Source organism: Oncorhynchus keta, chromosome 24 (assembly GCF_023373465.1).
Source record: "Oncorhynchus keta strain PuntledgeMale-10-30-2019 chromosome 24, Oket_V2, whole genome shotgun sequence".
Lineage (NCBI taxonomy): Eukaryota > Metazoa > Chordata > Actinopteri > Salmoniformes > Salmonidae > Oncorhynchus > Oncorhynchus keta.
In genome coordinates, this window is record NC_068444.1 from 11,450,847 (window position 1) to 11,464,319 (window position 13,473).

The window sequence follows — 13,473 nt, forward strand, 5'->3', positions numbered from 1 at the left end:
TTTCATTATGGTTCTATTTAAAGTCATGTTCTCAAATTGTTGAGAATGTTAAGAAAACATTCCATAAAAAAACACAAGAAAACTTGAGTAATGTTTCACAGAACGTTCTAAGAATGCTTTTGAAAAACATGTACATTCCGTCCTAAACATCAACAAACTCTGATCCTCTGTCTTGTTATGAGTGCTTTGTTTCATTTGAAATGGGGTCTGTTTGAATAGACTCAAATTAACAGCTTTATAGGAGTTAAGAACATGGAATTGTAGCTCCATGCTGGTGGCATTTCCCTGGATGTACAGAAGATACTGTAATAGGTTCAAATCTGACTGATGCCGTGTCACAATAAAACAATTATTACGATTAATGTGTAAGGAAATTCATTTCCAATCTGTGCTTGGAGTTTAAAAAAGTGAACCTAAAAATAAGCTAGCAGTATTAAAAGCCTTATTAGAACACTTAATGAAAGTTAAGGAAGTCATTCAAAGATCTTCAAATAACTTCATTATTTCTGTACTCAGAGCGTTAGTTAATAACTCAAAATAACCTTTTATTTCTGTGCTCAGAGCGTTAATAACTCAAAATAACCTTTTATTTCTGTGCTCAGAGCGTTAATAACTCAAAATAACCTTTTATTTACGTTCTCAGAGCAATATTTAACTACCTCCAAATGATCTATAATTTCTATTCTCAGAACATTAATTAAACCTCCCAGGAAACATTTAAGGAACCAGAGTGAACCAATAAAACAGACATTCCCAGAACAGGTTGTAACAGCGTTCTTCGTTTGTAGAAAGAGAGTCGGACCGAAATGCAGCGTGGTGGTTACTCATGTCTTTAATAAATGAAGAGCGATACATGAAATAACTATACAAATGCAAAACAACAAACGGAACGGGAAAACTAATTACAGCCTATCTGGTGAAACTACACAGAGACAGGAACAATCACCCACGAAATACACAGTGAAACCCAGGCTACCTAAATACGGTTCCCCATCAGAGACAACAAGAATCACCTGACTCTGATTGAGAACCGCCTCAGGCAGCCAAGCCTATACAACACCCCTACTCAGCCGCAATCCCAATAACTACAAAACCCCAATACGACAATACAATAACCCATGTCACACCCTGGCCTGAACAAATAATAAAGAAAACACAAAATACTAAGACCAAGGCGTGACAGAACCCCCCCCCCCTAAGGTGCGGACTCCCGGACGCACCTCAAAACCATAGGGAGGGTCCGGGTGGGCGTCTGTCCATGGTGGCGGTTCCGGCTCGGGACGTGGATCCCACTACATTAAAGTCATAGTTCCTCCCCTTCACGTCCTGGGATAATCCACCCTCGCCGCCGACCATGGCCTAATAGTCCTCACCCAGAACCCCACTGTACTGAGGAGCAGCTCGTGACTGAGGGGCAGCTCGGGACTGAGGGGCAGCTCGGGACTGAGGGGAAGCTCGGGACTGAGGGGCAGCCCAGTACTGAGAGAAAGCCCAGTACTGAGAGGAAGCCCAGTACTGAGAGGAAGCTCAGGCAGGTAGTAGGCTCCGGTAGATCCTGGCTGGCTGGCGGATCTGGAAGATTCTGGTTGACTAGCAGATCTGGAAGAGACTGGTTGACTGGCAGATCTAGAAGATCATGGCTGACTGGCGGATCTAGCTGCTCTATGCAGACTGGCAGATCTGGAAGAGACTGGTTGACTGGCAGATCTGGAAGAATCTGGTTGACTGGCAGATCTAGAAGATCATGGCTGACTGGCGGATCTAGCTGCTCTATACAGACTGGCAGCTCCTTGCAGACTGACAGCTCCTTGCAGACTGACAGCTCTGAATGCTCCATGCAGGCTGACAGCTCCTTGCGGACTGACAGCTCCTTGCAGACTGGCAGCTCTTTGCAGACTGATAGCTCTGACTGCTCCATGCAGGCTGACAGCTCTGACTGCTTCATACAGACTGACAGCTCTGGCTGCTTTATGCAGACTGACAGCTCTGGCTGCTTCATACAGACTGACAGCTCTGACTGCTCCATGCAGGCTGACAGCACCCTGCAGACTGGCAGCTCCTTGCAGACTGACAGCTCCTTGCAGACTGACAGCTCCTTGCAGACTGGCAGCTCCTTGCAGACTGGCAGCTCCTTGCAGACTGACAGCTCTGGCTGCTTCATGCAGACAGACATCTCTGGCTGCTTCATGCAGACTGACAGCTCAGGCTGCTCCGAACAGGCAGGAGGCTCCGGCAGCGCTGTAGAGGAGGAAGGCTCTGATAGCTCTGAACAGGCGGGAGACTTCGACAGCGCAGGAGGGAAGGAAGGCTCTGATAGCGCTGAACAGACAGGGGACTCCGACAGCACAGGAGAGGCGCACTGTAGGCCTGATGCGTGGTGCTGGCACTGGTGATACTGGAGTGAGGACACGCACAGGAAGCCTGGTGCGGGGAGCTGCTACCGGAGGACTGGTGTGTGGAGGTGGCTCTGGATAGACCGGACCGTGCAGGCGCACTGGAGCTCTTGAGCACCGAGCCTGCCCAACCTTACCTGGCTCGATGCCCACTCTAGCCCGGCCAATACGAAGGGCTGGTATGAACCGCACCGGGCTATGCACCCGCACTGGAAACACTGTGCGCTCCATAGCATAACACGGTGCCTGCCCGGTCTCTCTAGCCCCCCGGTAAGCGCAGGGAGTTTGCACAGGTCTCCTACCTGGCATAGCCATACTCCCTGTAAGCCCCCCCCAATATTTTTTTGGGGCTGCTTTTCGGGCTTCAATCCGCGTCGCCGTGCTGCCTCCTCATACCAGCGCCTCTCCACTTTAGCTGCCTCTAGTTCCTCTTTGGGGCGGCGATATTCACCAAGCTGAGCCCAGGGTCCTTTTCCGTCCAGTTCTTCCTCCCATGTCCAATTCTCCAAGTGGTGCAGCCTCTCCGCCTCTAGTTCCTCCTTGGGGGTGGCGATATTCACCAAGCTGAGCCCAGGGTCCTTTTCCATCCAGTTCTTCCTCCCATGTCCAATTCTCCAAGTGGTGCAGCCTCTCCCACTGCAGCTGCTTCTGTTGCCTCTCCTGTGGCTCCTGCCTGTTAACACGCTGCTCGGTCCGTGTGTGGTGGGTGATTCTGTAACGGCGTTCTTCGTTTGTAGAAAGAGAGTCGGACCGAAATGCAGCGTGGTGGTTACTCATGTCTTTAATGAAACAATCGCGATACATTAAATAACTTCTACAAATGTAAAACAACAAACGGAACGTGAAACCTAATTAAAGCCTATCTGGTGAAACTACACAGAGACAGGAACAATCACCCACGAAATACAAAGCGAAACCCAGGCTATCTAAATACGGTTCCCAATCAGAGACAACGAGAATCACCTGACTCTGATTGAGAACCGCCTCAGGCAGCCAAGCCCATACAACACCCCTACTCAGCCGCAATCCCAATAACCACAAAACCCCAATACGACAATACAATAAACCCATGTCACACCCTGGCCTGAACAAATAATAAAGAAAACACAAAATACTAAGACCAAGGCGTGACACAGGTAAAGTTTTCACTTCTGTTCTTAGAACGTTTAGGAAACGTATGGTTTCCCGCAACAAATGTGAAACCAAAAACATACATTCCCACAACTTCCAAAGAACCAAATGTGCTAGCTGGGACTATCTGACAGGAATCCACAGACCAGGCTGATTTGCAAAGTACAAGGTTTATTCGTGCTTGAATTGCTCTTGGCTCACCGACTGTAGTTCATACATGTGTTTCTTCAGTCATTAACCAACTAGAAAAGGGTGAGAATCAACCTTCTTTCCTTCTGTGAACACGCACGCACAGTATTTAAATTACCTCTCAGTATTTCGTAATTTGTATTACACTAAATCCAACAAGGAAGAGGATCCTTTATTTTGAAGTGACTGACTAGAAAGCTTGCTCATACCTCATCAGCTATATTTACAGATAAGAACGTGCTCTCTGTCTCATAGACAAACACACTCAGAGATAGAATTACAGACGTGAACTGGCACACACACAAACGCCGGCAGGGAATCACGTTTCCCACACTCACAACAGGATCTGATTCCATTCCCGGCGGTTCACCCAGTCTACAAACCCAGATTTGAATAAAAAAGATGAATGGTCAAGAGTCAGTGAGTGCGTCAGTCTGTCAGGTCAGTCAGGCCAATGGATATAGTGGAGATGAGCATATAGCAGAAAGCAGGAAGAGACCCCCACCCCCATCCATCACTCCGATTCATCTCTTTCCCATTTTCTACACAGGAGGCAGGAATAACAGCAGAACAAACAGCCCAAGGATGGGGGTTGGGGTGGCGGGGGGGGGGAAGCAACAGGATGTTGTTTGAATTTCATGTCCTGTATCCTTCCCTTTCCCAAGAAGTTACTCTAAACGCAGGTGCACAAGCTCCCGTCTACCCCCCCCTCGAAAAAGTTCAACTTTGCTCCGTTACCATTCGAGAAGATGTATTCCAACTCCCACTGGCTTTACTCTCTCTACTATGGACACAAACACACACAGTCTCCCCTATACAAAACCTCCATTGTTATTCAGGAGAGTTACTTTTGCAATCTCTCTGACATGTAAGACATAGGTGAAAGAGGGTTAGGCAAAGAGTTCCTGACTTTGATTCAGAAGCACATTTATCTTTGTGTTTAAGACCTCGTACTTTAGCTGGGGCCTTTTCTTTCTCCCCCCAACTGGAATACAAAATATCCACTGCTCCTGGCTACGTCAGTCGTCACATCACACGGCTACTAACCCACAGGCCTAAGTGGCTCCCCGTTAAGCTGGTCTATGCATGAGTGGTGCTGCAGGAAGAGAGTGCAGGGCGTGGGGTTGCAGAATGAAAGGGTCACGTAGGTCTTTGTTCTGTGATATATGTACAGCGAGAGGAGTTTTAAAAAGCTGTGTTCGGCTGGGACGTAAAAACGTGCATTAATGGTCTTCTCTTTTCCCTACAGACGTTTTCTCTTTTTCAAATATCAGAGGTGGAGCAGAAGGAATTCTTGCCTTCGACCAGGGGAGGATGTGAAGGGCTTTTGGTTACATAAAAGTCGAAATGTTGAAAAAGTACAAGTTCACAGGTAGAACCTGTTTAATGAACGTGAACCTAACCGAACCCCTCATTCTCCACCTCAACCACATCCCTCCACCCCCCTCCCCATACCAAAAAGAGAGACAGGCTGCGTTTCATTACTAAATCATTCTCAAATGTTTAAGTGTACTCAAAGAGTAGTTTCCATGACATCATCAACTGTCAGTATGGGAAGCCGGTGGCTTATATAGTGAAATACAAACCAGGGCATAGACGAGGCAACATAGTACTCACATAACCCAGGACCCCGCTAGGCCATACAGGAACATTACCTAGAGCTAGAGTGCAGCGTGGACATACAGTATACACATGCCAACATAGTACTCACATAACCCAGGACCCCGCTAGGCCATACAGGAACATTACCTAGAGCTAGAGTGCAGCGTGGACATACAGTATACACATGCCAACATAGTACTCACATAACCCAGGACCCCGCTAGGCCATACAGGAACATTACCTAGAGCTAGAGTGCAGCGTGGACATACAGTATACACATGCCAACATAGTACTCACATAACCCAGGACCCCGCTAGGCCATACAGGAACATTACCTAGAGCTAGAGTGCAGCGTGGACATACAGTATACACATACCAACATAGTACTCACATAACCCAGGACCCCGCTAGGCCATACAGGAACATTACCTAGAGCTAGAGTGCAGCGTGGACATACAGTATACACATGCCAACATAGTACTCACATAACCCAGGACCCCGCTAGGCCATACAGGAACATTACCTAGAGCTAGAGTGCAGCGTGGACATACAGTATACACATGCCAACATAGTACTCACATAACCCAGGACCCCGCTAGGCCATACAGGAACATTACCTAGAGCTAGAGTGCAGCGTGGACATACAGTATACACATGCCAACATAGTACTCATAACCCAGTATACAGGAACATTACCTACAGCTAGAGTGCAGCGTGGACATAAAGTATACACATACCAACATAGTACTCACATAACCCAGGACCCCGCTAGGCCATACAGGAACATTACCTAGAGCTAGAGTGCAGCGTGGACATACAGTATACACATGCCAACATAGTACTCACATAACCCAGGACCCCGCTAGGCCATACAGGAACATTACCTAGAGCTAGAGTGCAGCGTGGACATACAGTATACACATGCCAACATAGTACTCACATAACCCAGGACCCCGCTAGGCCACACAGGAACATTACCTAGAGCTAGAGTGCAGCGTGGACATACAGTATACACATACCAACATAGTACTCACATAACCCAGGACCCCGCTAGGCCATACAGGAACATTACCTAGAGCTAGAGTGCAGCGTGGACATACAGTATACACATGCCAACATAGTACTCACATAACCCAGGACCCCGCTAGGCCATACAGGAACATTACCTAGAGCTAGAGTGCAGCGTGGACATACAGTATACACATGCCAACATAGTACTCACATAACCCAGGACCCCGCTAGGCCATACAGGAACATTACCTAGAGCTAGAGTGCAGCGTGGACATACAGTATACACATGCCAACATAGTACTCACATAACCCAGGACCCCGCTAGGCCATACAGGAACATTACCTAGAGCTAGAGTGCAGCGTGGACATACAGTATACACATGCCAACATAGTACTCACATAACCCAGGACCCCGCTAGGCCATACAGGAACATTACCTACAGCTAGAGTGCAGCGTGCTAGAGTGCAGCGTGGACATACAGTATACACATGCCAACATAGTACTCACATAACCCAGGACCCCGCTAGGCCATACAGGAACATTACCTAGAGCTAGAGTGCAGCGTGGACATACAGTATACACATGCCAACATAGTACACAGGACCCCGCTAGGCCACCATTACCTAGAGCTAGTGCAGCGTGGACATACAGTATACATAAACATAGTACTCAGGACCCCGCTAGGCCATACAGGAACATTACCTAGAGCTAGAGTGCAGCGTGGACATACAGTATACACATGCCAACATAGTACTCACATAACCCAGGACCCCGCTAGGCCATACAGGAACATTACCTAGAGCTAGAGTGCAGCGTGGACATACAGTATACACATGCCAACATAGTACTCACATAACCCAGGACCCCGCTAGGCCATACAGGAACATTACCTAGAGCTAGAGTGCAGCGTGGACATACAGTATACACATGCCAACATAGTACTCACATAACCCAGGACCCCGCTAGGCCACACAGGAACATTACCTAGAGCTAGAGTGCAGCGTGGACATACAGTATACACATGCCAACATGGTACAACATTTTGTGAGAGGTTAACTGGGGCACATTGACATTTTTAGAAAGTCAATAAAATGAGTCATCTAATTTTCCTGTTTTGGCATACACGAGGGCTGGTTGACACAGATCATTAAGAGTTATCGTTCAACCACATCTGATTATCATCAACAGGTGTGTACTAAGGCCAGAAGTCAGTGTTCAACTGTTGGGCAACAAGTATTATATGAGACAATAACGGTGTCAAACCAACCCCTCACTCCCAAAGATTAGTGAAAGGTGTCCTTCCTAGAATGTCTATGAGTACATTGTCAGGCCAAGACCAAACTCCATGGTGAGAGAGGACGCAATATGACATCTGAAGAGCCCAAGGAGAACGGCACACAGAAAAGTTAAAGGTTGTCAAAACTAAATGTGGTTGAACTATATCCAACATTCTAGTGAGATGAGAATTCTAAACAGCCGGAGCATCACGCAGAGGCTCCTGACCCCTGACCTCAGCCTTCCAAGGTGGTCAGACAGACAGACTAGCTGGGTCAGGTCAGAGGACTGACAGTAATCGTAATAATAATAGCTGACCTCATTATCAGCATCCTGTCCGCCATGTACCACGCTTCTCTGTATGTGTAGCTAGGTAACACAGGCCATCATGAAGAACTGATGCTAATGCTCTCCATTTTCTGGAGGACCGAGATTTTGAAACCAGTGGAACACTCGGTGGAAGCCGAGTATAATAGCTAAGGAGATGGAGAAAATTCTGGCATTTGATTACAAATGTGGAGGGAGTCAAAAAGAGAAACACAGAAGGCTGTTACATAAAACACTTGTCTCAGGATTACATCTTCAAAAGAGTTTATCCATGTAGTCAGAAGTTTACATACACCTTAGTCAAATACATTTAAACTCAGTTTCACCATTCCAGACATTTAATCCTAGTAAAAAAAAAATCCCTGTCTGAGGTCAGTTAGGATCACCACTTTATTTTAAGAATGTGAAATGTCAGAATAATAGTAGAGAGAATGATTTATTTATTTCAGCCTTTATTTCACATTCCCAGTGGGTCAGAAGTTCACATAAACTCAATTGGTATTTGGTAGAGTTGCCTTTAAATTGTTTAACTTATGTCAAACGTTTTGGGTAGCCTTCCACAATAAGTTGGTTGAATTGTGGCCCATTCCTCCTGACAGAGCTGGTGTAACTGAGTCAGGTTTGTAGGCCTCCTTGCTCGCACATGCTTTTTCAGTTCTGCCCAGAAATATTCTATGGGATTGAAGTCAGGGCTTTGTGATGGCCACTAATACCTTGACTTTGTTGTCCTTAAGCCATTTTGCCACATCTTTGGAAGTATGCTTGAGGTCATTGTTGAGCAAGCTTTAACTTCCTGATGTCTTGTTTCAATATAGCCACAATATAGCCACAATTTTCCTCCCTCATGATGCCATCTATTTTGTGAAGTGCACCAGTCCCTCCTACAGCAAAGCACCTCACCAACATGATCCTGCCACCCCGTGTTTCACAGTTGGGATGGTGTTCTTCAGCTTGCAAGCCTCCTTTTTTTATCATGTCACGAACCGGCTTGAAGCCCTTAACAAAAAAGGGAGACAACGTGGAGATAAAAAAAAAAAAAAAAATGTATTAAGTACCCTATATACAAATAAACAATAGTGTGTCTGCATGGAGAGAGTAGGAGGGTTGTCACCCCGCCCATAAAACCGGGGACCAACAAGGACCCCAGAACAACGTACCAGCCTCTGCGGCCCAAATTGATGAGGGTTCACACTTCCACTTGCCCCAGCCAACCTCAGACTGCAACCTTCACGCAAAGGAAGCAACATTTAAGAGGAAAGAAGAAAACGAGACCAGGAGGGAACAGAAAGGAGAGATAGAACCTGACAATACAAAACAATGGTCACGTAAACATTCAGGAACAGGGCACACAAGAGACCGCGTCAGCTACAAGCTCCAACGAAAAGAACATCTCAGGGTCCTTCCTACTCATTACATTTTCATATCAACGTAACAGAATTTCAATCATAATGTTCAACAGCTGTTCTTCAGTACATCATTCTAACAGTTCCTCTGATGGAAAGCGAATTAACTCATCTACATTAGACACCATAGTCACAAGTCAATACTAAAAAAAAAATATCGCTCAACCCCTCTGCTGAACACACCAGACCACAACCAGAGAAATGACAGTCACACTGGGCACCACAGAAGAGATGAGATATGGAGCGTCCCCAAAACCTACAATAACTCAACCCTAGTCTTCGTGCAGATTCAAAGTGGGTAATTATTCACTGTAGCCAGCTGGCAAGGAAATAAACCACCCAGCGCGCTGGCAGATTCCCCCAAGCCACCGGATGTGCCCCTGAGACAACTGCTCAATCCACAGACACCACACAAAAACAACATTAACACATCGCTAAGCCTAACAGGGGAAAAAGGCTATAGCTCCGGGTAGCAAGTTTCACCACCCTATACAAATCTCCCGAGGTACACAGCTGATTGTACTCACCTCAGACCGATGTCACAACCGCATGTAGAGCAATGTATGTAGAGCAAGAGTTTCCAGGCTGGGGCCTAGAAACTAACCAATGTAACCTCTCCAACACAGCATACAACTATCCACCACAGTGGCAAGATTACAAAACAGAGGCAACCAATACTGGGCACCAAACTGAAACTAACAAAAGATGCAAACAATACACCTACAGAATGTAACATTAACTCCACGTTTTCTCCCAAACACTAAACACACACTAGTAAGCCAAATGACACTAGTATTAGTCCTTCATAATGCAACTAAGTACTGTACGCCAAAATGTCTAGGAACCAACCTTATGATCCCAGATGAGCCCGCACTTGCCACGAACCGGCTCGAAGTTCGTAACAAAAAGGGAGACAACGTGGAGATAAAGAATAACAAAATATACACTGCTAAAAAAAATAAAGGGAACACTTAAACAACACAATGTAACTCCAAGTCAATCACACTTCTGTGAAATCAAACTGTCCACTTAGGAAGCAACACTGATTGACAATAAATTCCACATGCTGTTGTGCAAATGGAATAGACAACAGGTGGAAATTATAGGCAATTAGCAAGACACCCCCAATAAAGGAGTGGTTCTGCAGGGGGTGACCACAGACCACTTCTCAGTTCCTATGCTTCCTGGCTGATGTTTTGGTCACTTTTGAATGCTGGCGGTGCTTTCACTCTAGTGGTAGCATGAGACGGAGTCTACAACCCACACAAGTGGCTCAGGTAGTGCAGCTCATCCAGGATGGCACATCAATGCGAGCTGTGGCAAGAAGGATTGCTGTGTCTGTCAGCGTAGTGTCCAGAGCATGGAGGCACTACCAGGAGACAGGCCAGTACATCAGGAGACGTGGGAGGCCGTAGGAGGGCAACAACCCAGCAGAAGGACCGCTACCCTCGCCTTTGTGCAAGGAGGTGCAGGAGGAGCACTGCCAGAGCCCTGCAAAATGACCTCCAGCAGGCCACAAATGTGCATGTGTCTGCTCAAATGGTCAGAAACAGGCTCCATGAGGGTGGTATGAGGGCCCGACGTCCACAGGTGGGGGTTGTGCTTACAGCTCAACACCATGCAGGACGTTAGGCATTTGCCAGAGAACACCAAGATTGGCAAATTCGCCACTGGTGCCCTGTGCTCTTCACAGATGAAAGCAGGTTCACACTGAGCACATGTGACAGACGCGTCCGCGTCTGCGTCTGGAGACGCAGTGGAGAACGTTCTGCTGCCTGCAACATCCTCGAGCATGACCGGTTTGGCGGTGGGTCAGTCATGGTGTGGGGTGGCATTTCTTTGGGGGCCGCACAGCCCTCCATGTGCTCGCCAGAGGTAGCTTGACTGCCATTAGGTACCGAGATGAGATCCTCAGACCCCTTGTGAGACCATATGCTGGTGCGGTTGGCCCTGGGTTCCTCCTAATGCAAGACAATGCGAGACCTCATGTGGCTGGAGTGTGTCAGCAGTTCCTGCAAGAGGAAGGCATTGATGATATGGACTGGCCCGCCCGTTCCCCAGACCTGAATCCAATTGAGCACATCTCGGACATCATGTCTCGCTCCATCCACCAATTGCCACACAGACTGTCCAGGAGTTGGCGGATGCTTTAGTCCAGGTCTGGGAGGAGATCCCTCAGGAGACCATCCGCCACCTCATCAGGAGCATGTCCAGGAATTGTAGGGAGGTCATACAGGCACGTGGAGGCCACACACACTACTGAGCCTCATTTTGACTTATTTAAGGACAATACATCAAAGTTGGATCAGCCTGTAGTGTGGTTTTCCACTTTAATTTTGAATGTGACTCCAAATCCAGACCTCTATGGGTTGATACATTTGATTTCGATTGATAATTTTTGTGTGATTTTGTTGTCAGCACATTCAACTATGTAAAGAAAAAAGTAGTTAACCAGTTGCGACTGGGAGCGTAATCATAGCCTTAAACGCATTAGCATAATGCAGCGGACATAAACTTTTCCTATTCATGAAAATCGCAAATGAAATTAAATAAATATATACAAACACACGCTTAGCCTTTTGTTAACAACACTGTCATCTCAGATTTTCAAAATATGCGTTACAGCCAACGCTAGACAAGCATTTGTGTAAGTTTATCATGGCATAATGCTATGCTAAGCTCTGCTGGCAGCAGGCAACATTTTCACAAAAATAAGAAAAGCAACCAAATTAAATAATTTACCATTGAAGAACTTCGGATGCTTTCACTCAGGAGACTCCCAGTTAGATAGCAAATGTTCCTTTTTTCCAAAAATATTATTTTTATAGGCGAAAAAGCTCCCGTTTCTTCACCATGCTTGGCTGAGAAATCGACCGAAAAATGCTACAACTATAACGCCAAACTTTTTTCAAAATTAGCTACATAATATCGACAGAAACATGGCAAACGTTGTTTAGGATCCATCCTCAAGGTGTTTTAAACAAATATATTCGATAATATATTCATCGAGGCAGTTGGTTTCTCATAAGAAGCGATTGGAAAAATGGCTCTCAGTATTTTACGCAAGGTTTTCTGCGGGAGACACCATGTGACCACATGCCATATATATGGTCCCTTACAGCCATTCTTCAAGGGAAATGCCTAAAAAGACGTCACAATGCTGTAGACACCTTGAGGAAAACATGGAAAATGTAAGCTCATTCGTAGCTCATTCACAGCCATATAAGGAGTCATTGGCATGAGGCGGTTTCAAAAAATGCGGCACTTCCTGGTTGGATTTTTATCTGGGTTTCGCCTGTAACATCAGTTCTGTGGCACTCACAGACAATATCTTTGCAGTTTTGGAAACGTCAGAGTGTCTTCTTTCCAAAGCTGTCAATTATATGCATAGTCGAGCATCTTTTCGTGGGAACGTTTTTCATCCAAAAATGAAAATAGCTCCCCCTAAATCCAACTGGTTAATAAGAATATTTCATTCATTCAGATCTAGGATGTGTTATTTTAGTGTTCCCTTTATTTTTTTGAGCAGTGTATTTATTAACTGACATACCCTATATACAAATAAACAATAGTGTGTCTGCATGGAGAGAGTCTCCCAATGAATGTGGAAGAGGTCTATTTATCCTGGGACACACCCGGGCCCAGGTGTTTCCCATGTCGCTGACGACCCTCCTGGCTCCGCCCACCGGCATCCTAATAAGGAAATAAGAGCAAAGAGAGAGAATACGTCACACTCCTAACATAACGATGGTCATTATGGCCAAACAGTTCTATTTTTGTTTCATCAGATCAGAGGACATTTCCCCAAAAAGTACAATCTTTGTCCCCATGTACAGTTTTTACTGCGGTTTTGGAGCAGGGGCTTCTTCCTTGCTGAGGGGCCTTTCAGGTTATGTCGATATAAGACTCGTTTTACTGTGGATATAGATACTTTTATACCTGTTTCCTCCAGCATCTTCACAGGGTCCTTTGCTGTTGTTCTGGGAATGATTAGCACTTTTCGCAACAAAGTACGTTCATCTCTAGGAGACAGAACGCATCTCCTTCCTGAGCGGTACGAGGGCTGTGTGGTCCCATGGTGTTTATACTTACGTACTATTGTTTGTACAGATGGACGTGGTACCTTCAGGCGTTTGGAAAT

General features: G+C 46.2%; 1 long non-coding RNA gene across 2 annotated transcripts; it reads right to left on the minus strand.

Annotated features, from left to right (window-relative positions):
- Positions 1-5,204: 5,204 nt before the first annotated feature.
- LOC127911492 (uncharacterized) lies at positions 5,205-7,272 on the minus strand. Of its 2 annotated transcripts, XR_008078730.1 has the most exons (4): positions 7,030-7,272; positions 6,106-6,763; positions 5,745-5,932; positions 5,205-5,650 (listed from the first exon to the last, which is right to left on the minus strand). It is a non-coding gene; the product is annotated as an uncharacterized LOC127911492 (long non-coding RNA). The 2 variants fall into 2 exon arrangements; XR_008078731.1 differs by lacking the exon at positions 5,745-5,932.
- Between the last annotated feature and the right edge of the window lie 6,201 nt (positions 7,273-13,473).